Source organism: Triticum urartu, chromosome 7 (assembly GCF_003073215.2).
Source record: "Triticum urartu cultivar G1812 chromosome 7, Tu2.1, whole genome shotgun sequence".
Taxonomy (NCBI): domain Eukaryota; kingdom Viridiplantae; phylum Streptophyta; class Magnoliopsida; order Poales; family Poaceae; genus Triticum; species Triticum urartu.
In genome coordinates, this window is record NC_053028.1 from 438676814 (window position 1) to 438696041 (window position 19228).

Sequence of the window (19228 nt, forward strand, 5' to 3'; positions counted from 1 at the left end):
CAATTGCTTCAGAACTTGCAATAGCCCAGCGAATTGTAGAACTGAAGCAGAAAATTGATCATGAAAAGGCTCAGTTCAAGAAGCACGTGGCCAAGCTCAGTGTGCAAGAAGTGAAAAACTTCAAGATCATGTTGCACGAGCTGAAAGAGAACTTCCTGAAGACGCATGCCGAAGCTCAAGGCTCGCGAGAACACATGAAGACTTTGGCTGATCGCTGCGTGCAAGCCTACAATGAGGCAGAAAAGCGCAAGGCACTTGGGCGTCCCGGCATTGACCCTAGGATGGACGCGAAGAAGAAAAAGAAGGCGGCTGTGCCCGAACCTGAAGCGCCAAGGTCAGAAACTGCTCCGATTGTCTTCCCCGCTGCAACGACTGGCTCGAAGCCAAAGAGTCGATCAACCGCCTCACAACACAAGAAGACACGGACTGCAGAGGCTGAAGCTAAGAAGAGAAAACATTCTGAAGCCTCTCCTCCTGAACCCATCATCAAGAAGCGCAAGACCAAGAAATCTTGGGCTGCTCCCACAGAGCCCCTGATAGTTGAACCCCTCTGCGTCCGCTATCCTGACACAGATCGTCAGTTGACTGTGCATGAACCCAACACTGAAGACATTCCAGCAGACGAACCCTACGCTGCTGAAGACATTGGTCTCCAAGACAATGTGCAAGGTGATGCAGCCCTTCCTCAGCTTGAGACAAGCGAACTGATCAGTATTGGTCGTCCCTTGACGCCAATCACACAAGCAGCATCATGGGCAGATCGCCCACAGGAAGATGAGCCACAGCCCACTGCAACTCCACAAGCGTCGCCCAAATTCCATAGGCTTCGCAAAGGGCCAAGGGCTCAGGCTGCTGACGACATTCCGGCTGCATCAGCCGAAGAGCATGCAGAGATACCACAAGCTCCAACTCCCCCACACCAACAAGAAGCAGTTCTCCAGGAGAACGTGCCTGAGTCTGCAAATGTTGAGGTTGCCACAAACAACGCCGAAGCAAATGTGGAGCCCAACCCAACAATAGCTTCAGAAGACAATGAAGCTACTGCTCCTGAACATTCTGTGCCTGAGTCTGCTGCAGGACCACAATTCAACTATCATGTTGCGTACAGACCCCAGGTCTAGAAGCCGATCCCACGACTGCCAAGGTTCCCAGGTCCTGCATCAGCTCCTGGTTCCTTCAACATCAACGGCTTCAGGGCAGATAACACGTTTTTCGACCGCTCCAAGAACCCTTATTCAAGGGAACGGATTGTATCAGATAGGTTCTGGAGCCATCAACAGCGCAGCTATTATTCATGCATCCTTTACAACCAAGGCCGCATCTTTCCTCACAAGCGCCTTGAGGTTGAAGCTGTTGTTGGTCTGCCTGGTCTGGAAGAAGCACTGGATTGCTTCAAGCAAGTGGGTTTGCTGCCATTTATCACTGATGAAGAGCACTGGAACGAAGAGCTTCTGCTCCAGTTCTATGCCACTGTGCATATCAAAGGCTATAACAGAGATCCGAAGACATGGATTCTGGAGTGGATGACAGGCAATATCCATCATGAAGCCAATGCTTTCGACCTAATTGAGCTTACCGGCCTTCCCACTCCTGGCGAATTCTTTGAAGAAGGGTGCCAACTCCATGCTGAAGCAATTGAGAGCATATTTCAGCGTCCTGAGCCAGATATGAGTCAGATGCTCTCAATGATGAAGCCACTGCCTCCGAATGCACCCTATCCAACTAGATTCTTCGTTGAAGACTTAGAGTACCTGCCCAGAACAATATATCATATCATAAGGCGGACTCTATGGCCTGTAAAGGGACACTCTCGATATGCTACAATTGATGGTGCAATGAAGACTCTCATCTTCTGCATTCTACATGGCAAATGCTTCAATGCACATGATCTCTTCATCCATCACTTTGCAGCGTCTGCCTCAGAACTGTTTGGATTAAAGTTCTATGCTCCTTGGGTTATGAGGCTGATCAAGCTTCACTCTGCAATCTCCTATCAACCCTCAGCCCGCAACCATAGGATATTCTTGCCAGATGTGGACACATCTGCTGAAGCAATATATCCAGAGCCTGGCAAGCAACCATTAAGTCTTCAAAATGCAGAACACCAGAGCTTCACTTAAAATATTGAAGGTGTTGAAGCTCTCTCCCGAGTGTATCCAATGGCTGGCACCACACATGCCCCTGCATCAACTGAAGCCACTGACAGCACAGCTGCCAAGAGACCCAAGAAGCGCGTTCGAACACTTAATGACCGAGAGCTTCTTGTGGCTCTTCACCAAAAGCAAGATAGGCATCACGACTGGCTCAAATGGCAGATGAGAAGCATCATGCAAGACGTCAATCGCATCAGAAATCTGGCAACCAAGAATGCGTTTGTCGCACACGAGACCTGTCGCCGCACTTGGAAAGGCCTCACCATGATGAGCAATGAAGCTGAAATGCAAGAGGATGGCTTCAGAGAGAGATTCCAATTTGACTCCATGCCTCCAAGAAGAGCTGTGATGCGAAGCACACCATCACTTGAAGAGTCAGAATTCTCTTCTTCTGCTGCCACCGTGTCTGCCCGGATTATTGAAGAAGACGACGACGCGACATCATCTCCACCTGCTTCAACACACGTCGAATCTACACCAAGCTCATCTGCACCACCACCAAACAACTCCACCGACCCTGCTGCGCCTGGGAACGCGTAGGAAACTCTATGTCTTCAAACCTTTTTGGTCATCACTGACAAAAGGGGGAGAAAAATGATGTTTATAGTCTTCAAGCGGGCCACTATATTTTGCTACATTTTGCTTCGTGCTTACAACTCCCGTTTTTGCTACATTTGCTTCTTTGAGTTGTAACACTTAGCCTTGATGGCCGTCTGCTACCTGCTTGTCACTCCGTTATGCGAAGATAAATTCCGCATGTGCGACGATAAATTCCGCACTCATCTCTTACTGCAGACGTCCATTTTCCATTATACATGTCATTATCTTCATATACTTTCACATGCATAGTGGATTGTCATCATAAGTTAAAGTGGATCTCCACAAGTACAACCTGCCATGTGCATTTGCATTCAAAAGGCAAATTACTTATATGCACATCTTCAGGGGGAGCCCTTGCAACTTATGAAGACAAATTCCTTTACTATTTCACAAATTATGTTCCCCGTTGAAAACTTCAACTAGTTTGTCATCAATCACCAAAAAGGGGGAGATTGTAAGTGCATCTAGTGCCACCCCTAGTTGGTTTTGGAGTATTGACGACAAACCTAGTTGAGGGACTAACGTGTTTGTGAGAATTGCAGGAAAACACAGGTAGAAGTCCCTTATTGATTCGGTTTTATTACCAGAGATGACCCCTAAAAATGTACGAAGACATTGAAGACAATGGTGGTTTATGAAGATATTCATATTGAAGACAATGACATGAGAAGACTCCCTATGAAGCTTATGGAACTCGAAGGACTTAGATCCTTCGTAGTTTTATTTCATTTATGTAGTGTCATAGGAATCACCGTACTGTTAAGTGGGGTCCAAAAGAACCAGTCAGAATGACTGTAGTGATGCCTAATTCAAATCCTATGTCTTCGAGCGAAGACTTTGAGAGAAAATCTTGTCCAGAGCCAGACAAGTCAGCTTTACTTGTAGCCCAAGTAAAGTTGCCGTGTGAGTTCAAAATTCGACCGTTGGTACACGTGTCAGTTCCTTAGTGACCCAGGGTCATTTGGACAGATCAGGTCGGGTTGCCAAGTGGCTATAAATAGTCCACCCCCACAACCATAAACGGTTGGCTGCTCAGATTTCAGTGCACGGCTTTTGTCGTTTGAGAGCAACCCACCTCGAAGCCTTTGAAGAGAAAATTCCAGTGAGGAGAAAAGCCCTAACCACCCAGAGCCAGAGTAAATTGGGCATCACTTAAGTCTTCGTGTCTGTGTGATTTGAAGACTTATTACACTTGAGGACTGTGCATCCTCCAGACGGTTAGGCGTCGCGTTCTGAGCATCCAAGAGAAATTGTGGATTGCCAGTGAACGAAGTCTGTGAAGGTTTGGGAGTCTACCTTGAAGACTTACCTGAGTGATTGGGCGAGGTCTGTGTGACCTTAGCTCAAGGAGAAAACGGTGAGGACTGGGTGTCTTGGACTAAGTGTCCTTGACTGGGTGTCCGGGACTGTGTGTCCTTTGGTTTAAATACCTAGCCGCTCCAACCAGACGTACAGTTGTCACAGCAACTGGAACTGGTCCAACAAATCATTGTCTTCAACGTGTCACTGGTTTCATCTTCACTTCCTTTCACTTACAGTTATTCATTGTGAAGCCATTGCATGCTTGCTTTATCTTTTGTCTTCACAACATGAATGTATGATCTGTTCGGCTTCATAACTTCTTCCTACCTGATCCTTATTACACTGAAGCTGTTTGTCATTGCGCTTTCACTCTATTGAATACATGACCATGGCTGGCCTAGTGTAATCTAACTTCCGCTGCATAGTAATAGGCATGATCTTCACTGTTTGTCTTCACAACTCTCACGTTTTGAAGACTTTCATAAAAATCGCCTATTCACCCCCCTCTAGTCGATATAACGCATTCAAAAGGAAAATAAGCTGCAGAGTGATGGTACATGAACAACTACCTGTCATTATAAGTACACTGATAAAGGACAGCATGTACTTACAAGAACAATGCAGAGCTAAAAAAACATTGGCATTGGATATATTCTACACTAATGTAACCATTCATACAGATCAGATAATTTGGAGCGAACAATTGATAAGCAAGCTATCATGCATACTGCTGTCACATAATGAACCAGGTATGTATGCAAGTACAGTGATACAGGACAACAGTACTAACAAGAGCAAAGAATGCTTCTTCAGCAATTTGGTCCTGCAAAAAAGATCCGTAAGGCACATGCGGAAAAGTAGAAGTTCAAATTGTCATGTGATTTCATAGACAGTACCTCATCCTGGGAACGAGACCAGTGCATAACAAGGTTTTTCCATTCAATGTCTTCTAAATTTAGCACAGAGACTTCACCGGAAATTCGTTTATAGACTTGCCATCAAAGTGTGATTTCCTCAGGTAACACCGATACTGCTGCAATGCTTCCTTGAAAAGCACAAGCAAGCTTTGCTCGTCATGACTACCCAGATTGACCCTCGCCTAGTTACAACAATGTAATGCAAATCATTCATGTGTTCAATCAACAGAAAATAGGAAAATAATAACCATGAATAATAGCACTTACACGTAAGTTGGACAGGAAGATGTGAAAATGGTGTTTGTCTTCACAATAATCTTCCCATGATGGGAATATATGCACGTAGTCCCTAACAACATTGAAAGCTTTGTCTTTTAAATTGGGAATAAATGGAATGGGGTTCCAATCTACAGGAATTGGCCGTCTCTGCAGTTGGGATAGGTCTTCGGCCAGTGGACTTGCTGTACTTTTTGCAGGAGTGGGATTTTTTTTATGGTACAACTAGTGCTATGGCAAATGAAATCGGTATACCTTTTGCTGGAGTGCGGATCCTATGTGGTGGGGCTAGTGGTGTGGCCAGTGAAGTATGGGTACAGTCTGCTGGAGTCGGTCCTACGTTTTGTGTCACTGGTTGTACAACCAATATAAGTGGGGTGCTGTCTGATTTCTCCGGCACCACCACGTTTTTCAAGGACTTTGCTGGTGCTCCTTCAGGTTCGGCAATCACCCTCTTCCTTTTTGATGTCTGATGCACAAGAACAACATTTGAGTGGAAAAACATGGTATGATGACAGATGGAATATGTATTGATAATGGATGGGCATGGCATCTCGACATATATGATGAGTAAACTAAGCAGATGGCGGTGCAACAAAGTAGAAGAAATGCAAGACAACATATGCAAGATACCCGCAATCAATAAAACATTGCCAAATTAGAACAGGCACCTTGATGGGTGAACAGGACAGGCCATCTGCCTTTGACTCCTCGAGGTTAGAATAGTCATTAGGATCATATTCTGAACAAGAATCAACAGGTGGGGAGCGTATGAGTTTCATTGCATCCAGAATGGCACTCAATGCCTTGGTGCCAATTTTGTAAGTCATTGCAGTGTTTAGCTTCAAGAGTGGACTGCTGCTAGTGCGACACAAAGCAGCTACACAGATCATAGTGTAGATATAACGGGAAAACCTTAAGCATCAGAGTAAAATCAGCAAAGTGGAACTTGCTGGAATATATGTGCTAGTATTGCCGGTACGGCTAGAAAGGCTTCGGATACCAGCTCTCTTCAAGTGAAGGTGCGGTACTGTTAATATCAGTGTAACTCTCAAAGGCGACACAGCTCCCCGCATTTCCTTGCTATTCTTATAGGATTCAAGTGGGCAGGCCACTACAAATCCTATTCCTATGTTTACAAGATCCTACGAATCAAAGAGGCTCAAAGTGTCCATCACAACCGACCATATAGACCTCTACACTACAAATTTCCCTGCTCATCTTCAGTACAAGGAACTGTTGGGTTTCGTAGTAATTTCAAAAAATTTCCTACGCACACGCAAGATCATGTGATGCATAGCAACGAGGGGGAGAGTGTTGTCTACGTACCCAACGCAGACCGACTGCGGAAGCACTGACACGACGTAGAGGAAGTAGTCGTACGTCTTCACGATCCAACCGATCAAGCACCGAAACTACGGCACCTCCGAGTTCGAGCACACGTTCAGCTCGATGACGATCCCCGGACTCCGATCCAGCAAAGTGTCGGGGAAGAGTTCCGTCAGCACGACGGCGTGGTGACGATCTTCATGTACTACAGCAGCAGGGCTTCGCCTAAACTCCGCTACAGTATTATCGAGGTATATGGTGACAGGGGGCACCGCACACGGCTAAGGAATAGATCACGTGGATCAACTTGTGTGTTCTAGGGTGCCTCTACCTCAGTATATAAAGGAGCCAAGGGGGGAGGGGGGCGCCGGCCAGGGAGAGAGGCGCAGGAGGAGTCCTACTCCTTCCGGGAGTAGGACTCCCCCCCCCAATCCTATTCCAACTAGGATTCCCAAGGGGGAGAGAGAGAGAGGGGGCCGGCCACCTTCTCCTAGTCCTAATAGGACTAGGGGAGGGGGAAGTGGCGCAGCCACCTTGGGCTGCCCCTTTCTCCTTTCCACTAAGGCCCATGAAGGCCCATATGGCTCCCGGGGGGTTCCGGTAACCTCCCGGTAACCCGGAAAAATCCCGATTTCACCCGGAACACTTCCGATATCCAAACATAGGCTTCCAATATATCAATCTTTACGTGTCAACCATTTCGAGACTCCTCGTCATGTCCATGATCACATCCGGGACTCCGAACAACCTTCGGTACATCAAAATGCATAAACTCATAATGTAACTGTCATCGTAACCTTAAGCGTGCGGACCCTACGGGTTCGAGAACAATGTAGACATGACCGAGACATGTCTCCGGTCAATAACCAATAGCGGGACCTGGATGCCCATATTGGCTCCTACATATTCTACGAAGATCTTTATCGGTCAGACCGCACAACAACATACGTTGTTCCCTTTGTCATCGGTATGTTACTTGCCCGAGATTCGATCGTCGGTATCCAATACCTAGTTCAATCTCGTTACCGGCAAGTCTCTTTACTCGTTCTGTAATACATCATCTCACAACTAACATATTAGTTGTAATGCTTGCAAGGCTTATGTGATGTGTATTACCGAGAGGGCCCAGAGATACCTCTCCGACAATCGGAGTGACAAATCCTAATCTCGAAATACGCCAACCCAACATCTACCTTTGGAGACACCTGTAATGCTCCTTTATAATCACCCAGTTACGTTGTGACGTTTGGTAGCACCCAAAGTGTTCCTCCGGCAAACGGGAGTTGCATAATCTCATAGTCATAGGAACATGTATAAGTCATGAAGAAAGCAATAGCAACATACTAAACGATCGGGTGCTAAGCTAATGGAATGGGTCATGTCAATCAGATCATTCAACTAATGATGTGACCTCGTTAATCAAATAACAACTCATTGTTCATGGTCAGGAAACATAACCATCTTTGATTAACGAGCTAGTCAAGTAGAGGCATACTAGTGACACTTTGTTTGTCTATGTATTCACACATGTATTATGTTTCCGGTTAATACAATTCTAGCATGAATAATAAACATTTATCATGATTATAAGGAAATAAATAATAACTTTATTATTGCCTCTAGGGCATATTTCCTTCAGTCTCCCACTTGCACTAGAGTCAATAATCTAGATTACACTGTAATGATTCTAACACCCATGGAGCCTTGGTGCTGATCATGTTTTGCTCGTGGAAGAGGCTTAGTCAACGGGTCTGCAACATTCAGATCCGTATGTATCTTGCAAATCTCTATGTCTCCCACCTGGACTAGATCCCGGATGGAGTTGAAGCGTCTCTTGATGTGTTTGGTCCTTTTGTGAAATCTGGATTCCTTTGCCAAGGCAATTGCACCAGTATTGTCACAAAAGATTTTCATTGGACCCGATGCATTAGGTATGACACCTAGATCGGATATGAACTCCTTCATCCAGACTCCTTCATTCGCTGCTTCCGAAGCAGCTATGTACTCCGCTTCACCTGTAGATCCCGCTACGACGCTTTGTTTAGAACTGCACCAACTGACAGCTCCACCGTTTAATGTAAACACGTATCCGGTTTGCGATTTAGAATCGTCCGGATCAGTGTCAAAGCTTGCATCAACGTAACCTTTTACGGTGAGCTCTTTGTCACCTCCATATACGAGAAACATATCCTTAGTCCTTTTCAGGTATTTCAGGATGTTCTTGACCGCTGTCCAGTGATCCACTCCTGGATTACTTTGGTACCTCCCTGCTAAACTTATAGCAAGGCACACATCAGGTCTGGTACACAGCATTGCATACATGATAGATCCTTTGGCTGATGCATAGGGAACATCTTTCATATTCTTTCTATCTTCTGCAGTGGTCGGGCATTGAGTCTTACTCAACTTCACACCTTGTAACACAGGCAAGAATCCTTTCTTTGCTTGATCCATTTTGAATTTCTTCAAAATCTTGTCAAGGTATGTGCTTTGTGAAAGTCCAATTAAGCGTCTTGATCTATCTCTATAGATCTTAATGCCTAATATGTAAGCAGCTTCACCAAGGTCTTTCATTGAAAAACTTTTATTCAAGTATCCCTTTATGCTATCCAGAAATTCTATATCATTTCCAATCAGTAATATGTCATCCACATATAATATCAGAAATGCTACAGAGCTCCCACTCACTTTCTTGTAAATACAGGCTTCTCCGAAAGTCTGTATAAAACCAAATGCTTTGATCACACTATCAAAACGTTTATTCCAACTCCGAGAGGCTTGCACCAGTCCATAAATGGATCGCTGGAGCTTGCACACTTTGTTAGCTCCCTTTGGATCGACAAAACCTTCCGGTTGCATCATATACAACTCTTCTTCCAGAAATCCATTCAGGAATGCAGTTTTGACATCCATCTGCCAAATTTCATAATTATAAAATGCGGCAATCGCTAACATGATTCGGACGGACTTAAGCATCGCTACGGGTGAGAAGGTCTCATCGTAGTAAATCCCTTGAACTTGCCGAAAACCTTTTGCGACAAGTCGAGCTTTGTAGACAGTAACATTACCATCAGCGTCAGTCTTCTTCTTAAAAATCCATTTACTTTCAATTGCTTGCCGATCATCGGGCAAGTCAACCAAAGTCCATACTTTGTTCTCATACATGGATCCCATCTCAGATTTCATGGCTTCAAGCCACTTTGCGGAATCTGGGCTCACCATCGCTTCTTCATAGTTCGTAGGTTCATCATGATCTAGTAGCATGACTTCCAGAACAGGATTTCCGTACCACTCTGGTGCGGATCTTACTCTGGTTGATCTACGAGGTTCATTAGTATCTTGATCTGAAGTTTCATGATCATTATCATTGGCTTCCTCACTAACTGGTGTAGGTGTCACTGAAACAGTTTTCTGTGATGTACTACTTTCCAGTAAGGGAGCAGGTACAGTTACCTCATCAAGTTCTACTTTCCTCCCATTCACTTCTTTCGAGAGAAACTCCTTCTCTAGAAAGGATCCATTCTTAGCAACGAATGTCTTGCCTTCGGATCTGTGATAGAAGGTGTACCCAACAGTTTCCTTTGGGTATCCTATGAAGACACATTTCTCCGACTTGGGTTCGAGCTTATCAGGTTGAAGCTTTTTCACATAAGCATCGCAGCCCCAAACTTTAAGAAACGACAACTTTGGTTTCTTGCCAAACCATAGTTCATAAGGCGTCGTCTCAACGGATTTTGATGGTGCCCTATTTAACGTGAATGCGGCCGTCTCTAAAGCATAACCCCAAAATGATAGCGGTAAATCAGTAAGAGACATCATAGATTGCACCATATCTAGTAAAGTACGATTACGATGTTCGGACACACCATTACGCTGTGGTGTTCCAGGTGGCGTGAGTTGCGAAACTATTCCACAGTTTTTCAAATGTACACCAAACTCGTAACTCAAATATTCTCCTCCACGATCAGATCGTAGAAACTTTATTTTCTTGTTACAATGATTTTCAACTTCACTCTGAAATTCTTTGAACTTTTCAAATGTTTCAGACTTATGTTTCATTAAGTAGATATATCCATATCTGCTTAAATCATCTATGAAGGTGAGAAAATAACGATATCCGCCACGAGCCTCAATATTCATCGGACCACATACATCGGTATGTATGATTTCCAACAAATCTGTTGCTCTCTCCATAGTACTGGAGAACGGTGTTTTAGTCATCTTGCCCATGAGGCACGGTTCGCAAGTACCAAGTGATTCATAATCAAGTGGTTCCAAAAGTCCATCAGTATGGAGTTTCTTCATGCGCTTTACACCGATATGACCTAAACGACAGTGCCACAAATAAGTTGCACTTTCATTATCAACTCTGCATCTTTTGGCTTCAACATTATGAATATGTGTATTACTACTATCGAGATTCAATAAAAATAGACCACTCTTCAAGGGTGCATGACCATAAAAGATATTACTCATATAAATAGAACAACCATTATTCTCTGATTTAAATGAATAACCGTCTCGCATTAAACAAGATCCAGATATAATGTTCATGCTCAACGCTGGCACCAAATAACAATTATTTAGGTCTAATATTAATCCCGAAGGTAGATGTAGAGGTAGCGTGCTGACCGCGATCACATCGACTTTGGAACCGTTTCCCACGCGCATCGTCACCTCGTCCTTTGCCAGTGCCCGCTTATTCCGTAGTCCCTATTTCGAGTTGCAAATATTAGCAACAGAACCAGTATCAAATACCCAGGTGCTATTGCGAGCTCTAGTAAGGTACACATCAATAACATGTATATCATATATACCTTTGTTCACCTTGCCATCCTTCTTATCCGCCAAATACTTGGGGCAGTTCCGCTTCCAGTGACCAGTCTGCTTGCAGTAGAAGCACTTAGTTTCAGGCTTAGGTCCAGACTTGGGTTTCTTCTCTTGAGCAGCAACTTGCTTGCCGTTCTTCTTGAAACTAGTGGTCTTGTTAACCATCAACACTTGATGCTCCTTCTTGATTTCTACCTCCGCAGCTTTCAGCATTGCGAAGAGCTCGGGAATAGTCTTGTTCATCCCTTGCATATTATAGTTCATCACGAAGCTCTTGTAGCTTGGTGGCAGTGATTGGAGAATTCTGTCAATGACGCAATCATCCGGAAGATTAACTCCCAATTGAATCAAGTGATTATTATACCCAGACATTTTGAGTATATGCTCACTGACAGAACTGTTCTCCTCCATCTTGCAGCTATAGAATTCATTGGAGACTTCATATCTCTCAATCCGGGCATTTGCTTGAAATATTAACTTCAACTCCTGGAACATCTCATATGCTCCATGACGTTCAAAACGTCGTTGAAGTCCCGATTCTAAGCCGTAAAGCATGGCACACTGAACTATCGAGTAGTCATCCGCTTTGCTCTGCCAGACGTTCATAACATCTGGTGTTGCTCCAGCAGCAGGCCTGGCACCCAGCGGTGCTTCCAGGACGTAATTCTTTTGAGCAGCAATGAGGATAATCCTCAAGTTACGGACCCAGTCCGTGTAATTGCTACCATCATCTTTCAACTTTGCTTTCTCAAGGAACGCATTAAAATTCAACGGAACAACAGCACAAGCCATCTATCTACAATCAACATAAACAAGCAAGATACTATCAGGGACTAAGTTCATGATAAATTTAAGTTCAATTAATCAAATTACTTAAGAACTCCCACTTAGATAGACATCCCTCTAATCTTCTAAGTGATTACGTGATCCAAATCAACTAAACCATAACCGATCATCACGTGAGATGGAGTAGTTTTCAATGGTGAACATCGTTATGTTGATCATATCTACTATATGATTCACGCTCGACCTTTCGGTCTCCATGTTCCGAGGCCATATCTGCATATGCTAGGCTCGTCAAGTTTAACCTGAGTATTCTGCGTGTGCAAAACTGGCTTGCACTCGTTGTAGATGGACGTAGAGCTTATCACACCCGATCATCACGTGGTGTCTGGGCACGACGGACTTTGGCAACGGTGCATACTTAGGGAGAACACTTCTTGATAATTTAGTGAGAGATCATCTTATAATGCTACCGTCAATCAAAGCAAGATAAGATGCATAAAAAGATAAACATCACATGCAATCAATATAAGTGATATGATATGGCCATCATCATCTCGTGCTTGTGATCTCCATCTCCGAAGCACCGTCGTGATCACCATCGTCACCGGCATGACACCTTGATCTCCATCGTAGCATCGTTGTCGTCTCGCCAAGCTTGTGCTTCCACGACTATTACTACCGTTTAGTAATAAAGTAAAGCATTACATCGCGATTTCATTGCATACAATAAAACGACAACCATAAGGCTCCTGCCAGTTGCCGATAACTCGGTTACAAAACATGATCATCTCATACAATAAAATTCAGCATCATGTCTTGACCATATCACATCACAACATGCCCTGCAAAAACAAGTTAGACGTCCTCTACTTTGTTGTTGCAAGTTTTACGTGGCTGCTACGGGCTTAAGCAAGAACCAATCTCACCTACGCATCAAAACCACAACGATAGTTTGTCAAATAGACTCCGTTTTAACCTTCGCAAGGACCGGGCGTAGCCATACTTGGTTCAACTAAAGTTGGAGAGACAGTCGCCCGCAAGCCATCTCTGTGCAAAGCACGTCGAGGGAACCGGTCTCGCATAAGCGTACGCGTAAGGTTGGTCCGGGTCGTCTCGTCCAACAATACCGCCGAACCAAAGTACGACATGCTGGTAGGCAGTATGACTTGTATCGTCCACAACTCACTTGTGTTCTACTCGTGCATATAACATCAACATAAATAACCTAGGCTCTGATACCACTGTTGGGTTTCGTAGTAATTTCAAAAAATTTCCTACGCACACGCAAGATCATGTGATGCATAGCAACGAGGGGGAGAGTGTTGTCTACGTACCCAACGCAGACCGACTGCGGAAGCGCTGACACGACGTAGAGGAAGTAGTCGTACGTCTTCACGATCCAACCGATCAAGCACCGAAACTACGACACCTCCGAGTTCGAGCACATGTTCAGCTCGATGATGATCCCCGGACTCTGATCCAGCAAAGTGTCAGGGAAGAGTTCCGTCAGCATGACGGCGTGGTGACGATCTTGATGTACTACAGCAGCAGGGCTTCGCCTAAACTCCGCTACAGTATTATCGAGGTATATGGTGGCAGGGGGCACCGCACACGGCTAAGGAATAGATCACGTGGATCAACTTGTGTGTTCTAGGGTGCCTCTACCTCAGTATATAAAGGAGCCAAGGGGGGAGGGGGGCGCCGGCCAGGGAGAGAGGCGCAGGAGGAGTCCTACTCCTTCCGGGAGTAGGACTCCCCCCCCCCAATCCTATTCCAACTAGGATTCCCAAGGGGGGAGAGAGAGAGAGGGGGGCCGGCCACCTTCTCCTAGTCCTAATAGGACTAGGGGAGGGGGAAGTGGCGCAGCCACCTTGGGCTGCCCCTTTATCCTTTCCACTAAGGCCCATGAAGGCCCATATGGCTCTTGGGGGGTTCCGGTAACCTCCCGGTAACCCGGAAAAATCCCGATTTCACCCGGAACACTTCCGATATCCAAACATAGGCTTCCAATATATCAATCTTTACGTCTCGACCATTTCGAGACTCCTCGTCATGTCCGTGATCACATCCGGGACTCCGAACAACCTTTGGTACATCAAAATGCATAAACTCATAATGTAACTGTCATCATAACCTTAAGCGTGCGGACCCTACGGGTTCGAGAACAATGTAGACATGACCGAGACATGTCTCCGGTCAATAACCAATAGCGGGACCTGGATGCCCATATTGGCTCCTACATATTCTACGAAGATCTTTATCGGTCAAGACCGCATAACAACATACGTTGTTCCCTTTGTCATCGGTATGTTACTTGCCCGAGATTCGATCGTCGGTATCCAATACCTAGTTCAATCTCGTTACCGGCAAGTCTCTTTACTCGTTCCTTAATACATCATCTCACAACTAACATATTAGTTGTAATGCTTGCAAGGCTTATGTGATGTGTATTACCGAGAGGGCCCAGAGATACCTCTCCGACAATCGGAGTGACAAATCCTAATCTCGAAATACGCCAACCCAACATCTACCTTTGGAGACACCTGTAATGCTCCTTTATAATCACCCAGTTACGTTGTGACGTTTGGTAGCACCAAAGTGTTCCTCCGGCAAACGGGAGTTGCATAATCTCATAGTCATAGGAACATGTATAAGTCATGAAGAAAGCAATAGCAACATACTAACCGATCGGGTGCTAAGCTAATGGAATGGGTCATGTCAATCAGATCATTCAACTAATGATGTGACCTCGTTAATCAAATAACAACTCTTTGTTTATGGTTAGGAAACATAACCATCTTTGATTAACGAGCTAGTCAAGTAGAGGCATACTAGTGACACTTTGTTTGTCTATGTATTCACACATGTATTATGTTTCCGGTTAATACAATTCTAGCATGAATAATAAACATTTATCATGATTATAAGGAAATAAATAATAACTTTATTATTGCCTCTAGGGCATATTTCCTTCAGGAACATATTGTACTACTATCATACTCCCTCCATTCCAAAATATAAGTCTTGGTAGAGATTTCCACTATGGATCACATATAGATGTATCCAGATACATTTTAGAGTGTAGATTCACTCATTTTGCTCCATATGTAGTCCATGGTGGAATCTATACAAAGACTTGTATTTAGGAACGAAGAGAGTACATATTAAAGAAGAACGGAAGAGGAACATGGTAAAGAAGAGCAAGCAGATTTTGGATAATAAAATGTTGGTTCCGCAGTGCCCACACATGATGAACCAGAGCGCATTAAGAATGCAACTCCCAACTGTCTCTTGACCATTTCAGGCGGTTGGATGAAGATCCTATGTCTCCTAACCCTTCTTCTTCCTCGTCTCTGATTCTTCCCATACAGAACACCGCACGGGCCGCCGGCCGGACCACCGCCCCCACCGCCTGTGTTCCTCCGCCACCCCCCCCCCCCCCCCCCCCCCCCCCCGTCGAGTTTTCTTCGTTCGGCGAGGCCCCACAACCACCCGAGCCCCTTCGATCGCATCGGCAAACTCCGGCAAGCTCTGAAAAATCGACTGACCCAATTTTGAAATTTAGTCTACTGTGATTTAACTAGTGTGGAATATAAAAGGGGAAAACAATAAGCATTGGGAGTATAGTGTTGAGCGTGCCATGGCGGATATGAAGGTGCAAACCGGACAAAGGCAACTTCACAACCAAGACAAGAAATCAGAGTAAAGCAGTGGCGATCTATTTTCTTGCTGTGATAAATAAGTTGAGCAGATACGAAAGAGTACCGCCTCTGGTGTGGCGCCGTGTACGCATCTGCTGAGAATTTGACGGTGCTGTGGTAGCGATGGCTATCGGCAGCGTGGAAGCAGATCTAGGAGGGTAGACAGTGGCGACGGGGCGTGGTGGACGAGACGGTCGTAGGAGCGGCGCCAGCAAGGTGGACGACGGCAGGGATGAAGCGAGAGGACGGGATGCAAGGATCCCGGTCCGAAGCCGTGGATGAGAGAGGTCGATCTCTTGTAATGGAAGGCGGCGTCGGGGTATTAGCTCCGGCATGGTGGAGGAGGACGGCGGTGGATGGGGTGGCGGACGGCGGCGGACGGAGGAGGGTGGGGTGGAGAGGGTGTTTTGGCACCCACGGAGTATGAATGGGAAAAAGGGAGGTAGAGAGGAAGGGGGGAACCATGTATTCAGGGCGCGCTTGTCTCAAATGCGAGGAAATTTACAAACTTAGCCCCCGTTTCAAATTTCTACTACATCACAACAACATTAGTCGGTTGGGGATAGGATGGTAATCTCGCATACACCGAATATTTGCCGACGAGAGTTTGTTTTTTGGCGCCCACCGTGTATGAATATGAATCGGGGAGGGAGTCGATTTCGGCCGAGGACACACTGTGTTTTGGCGCCCACCATGTATGAATCCGTGTGAGAGGCGGTTACGTCACGTTTGGGTGAAATTACAAACCTACTCCTATCGAAACCTATAGAAATCCAGCAGATAGGCTTTGCGTGGCAGGGATAGGCAGTAGTGGTTTCCATCTCGCAGATTTTGGCTTTGGGTGGTTACTGCGACTTTCCCCGCTTCGTTCAAATTTTGCAGAGTGCACGTTTACCGTGCCAACTCAATTCGAATCCCATTTGTATTCTATTTTTTTCGGGCGGGATCCATTTTCAATTGGAATTACATTCTATATACATCATTTTTTATATATACTTTCAAAAGCACAACAAAGAATTCTGCTCCTTTATATGTATAATATGATTTACAAATACAACGATCTCGAAATCTTAAGGTTGAATTTGAAAAAAATTAACCAAATTATGTTCTACTAAAATGTATGGATCATTAATATCTACATATTAAATAACATAGATGTGTGTGAATTCATATGAGTATGCATGTTTGATAGATCAATTTTGGTTCGAGTATGGATTACATGTATCATCATCATCTCGAATTCAAATATTTGAATCCCTTTTTTGTTCACTCCTTTCACGCCCATATCTCTCGCATGCATGCTCCTTCAGGTAGCTATCACTCTCTTTTCTCCAGCTCACCCGCACGCTCACTTCATGTTTCTCCTATCCTCGCAAACATGGTCTCTCGACGTCTCCCTTGAGAAGTGTCACACTCTCCCTATCATTATACATTACATGGTTTTCATTATCTCTCACGTCTCTACTGTTCTCTGGTATCACTCGGTACCTAAGCTTTCTTTTTCACGCCACACACACAGTCTCCACTCATCTTTCACTTTGTCTTTCTCTCTATGGGATTCTCTCACACACCCTATATGTCTCTACATATGACTCATACCACTAAAATTACTCTCTCTCTCTCTCTCCTGTAGACACAACATTTGTTGCGGTCTCCTTTTCATCTCCATCCCAGACTGACATTATTCATTTGTTTACCGATCAGACAACCCCGACTACCGTCTCCTCTATCTCTCTCTCTCTCTCTCACACACACACACACACAACTCCCGCTTCCACTCCCCTTCCCGACTACCGTCTCTCTCTCACACACACAAAACTCTCGCTTTCCACCCCTACTCGTATTTCTCTCACAAACATTTATCGACTAGCTAGCCTCTAGATAGGTTTATACACCCGCACACTCGTGCTTCCACCATCGCATACATGTCTCTCTCCCGCTCCTTGTATCTATGTAGATTTTCTTACCTTCTTGAGACACGCCCTCTCGATCGTGCACACACACACTATCGCCTCATTTTAAGCTGATACCTATCGCACACACACTCCTTGTGTCTTTGTCACACATGCACTCCGTCCTCCTCCACTCTCCCTCTCTCTCACACACACATGGGCTTTTTGCAACAACTAGCAAGATGCCCATGCATTGCATGGAACATCAAGATGCATTTGTATGAGTAGTTTATCTTGTGGGGGAAAAGGATGAACGAGGGAAGGCCTTATTTGCAAATGTGCAGAGGGGTGTGGGTATCTTTTTGCAAAATTGCCATAGTTTCCTTCCTATCTGTCAGATATAGATCGGATGGCCTATATTGTAGGATGGCAGGCACACGATCATCACCGACAATGCTTTTTATAAGAGTAGGGATAAAAAATAGAGTTGGTGATGATGGTGGGCCTGCCATCCTGCAATGTAGGTCGCCCGATTTATATCTGATGGATAGGAAGGAAAATATGGCAATTTACCCGCACTCTTCACCACATTTGCAGATAAGGCCTTCCTTCGTTCATCCTTTTCTCCCACAAGATCTTGATGTTCCGTGCAACGCATGGACATCTTGCTAGTAAGAGTAGAAATTATACATATGCCACTTCTCGAATCTTGAAACCAACAACATTCCTCCCTTATCTCATCAAAGCCGCCAAAGGAATATATTTTGAGTGAAACATAACATATTTTTAGTGATATACGTATTTCAAAACTAGACTTTTTTTTCTATCAAATCAGTGAATATGTATTAATCTACTTTGATCGTGTGGCAACACATTGGCACATTGCTAGTAGTTATCATAATTTTTTGGACACCAGACAAATGGTGGAGTACATATACGAAGAGAAGAGGCGCACGCACGCAGTCGGCCTCTCACTGTCTCGCACACATGAGTGTTACGTAAAGGCGACATTAACAAATAAACCCTAAAACCCTAGGTGCACGATTGCTGCATTCGCGGGTACCTGGTATGTGGTGGAGCACCTTTGTATGAATAGTCATCTCGCATGATAATTTGATCCGTAGGAGTTGATGGTCGGGACCACAGGTGAACGACTTGGAGTGCGGTGGCTCGCCAGTTGCCACAAATCGAGTAGCCACGTTTAAAATATCCTTTTTTAGCGGGGTTAATTTAATCTGCATGCATGACTCTCCTCCCCCATGCTCGTCCAATCCATTGTGACCAGCAATATTTCCACCCCTTCGCTCCCCCATAATTTACTCCAACAAATATGCCCACTTAGCTGTTACTTAGCTGCAGGTGCATTGGGTCACTGACATATGGGCCCAACAGGGGTCTGGCCCACATGTCAGTTACGCAACTGGACCTGCAGTTAAGTCAGT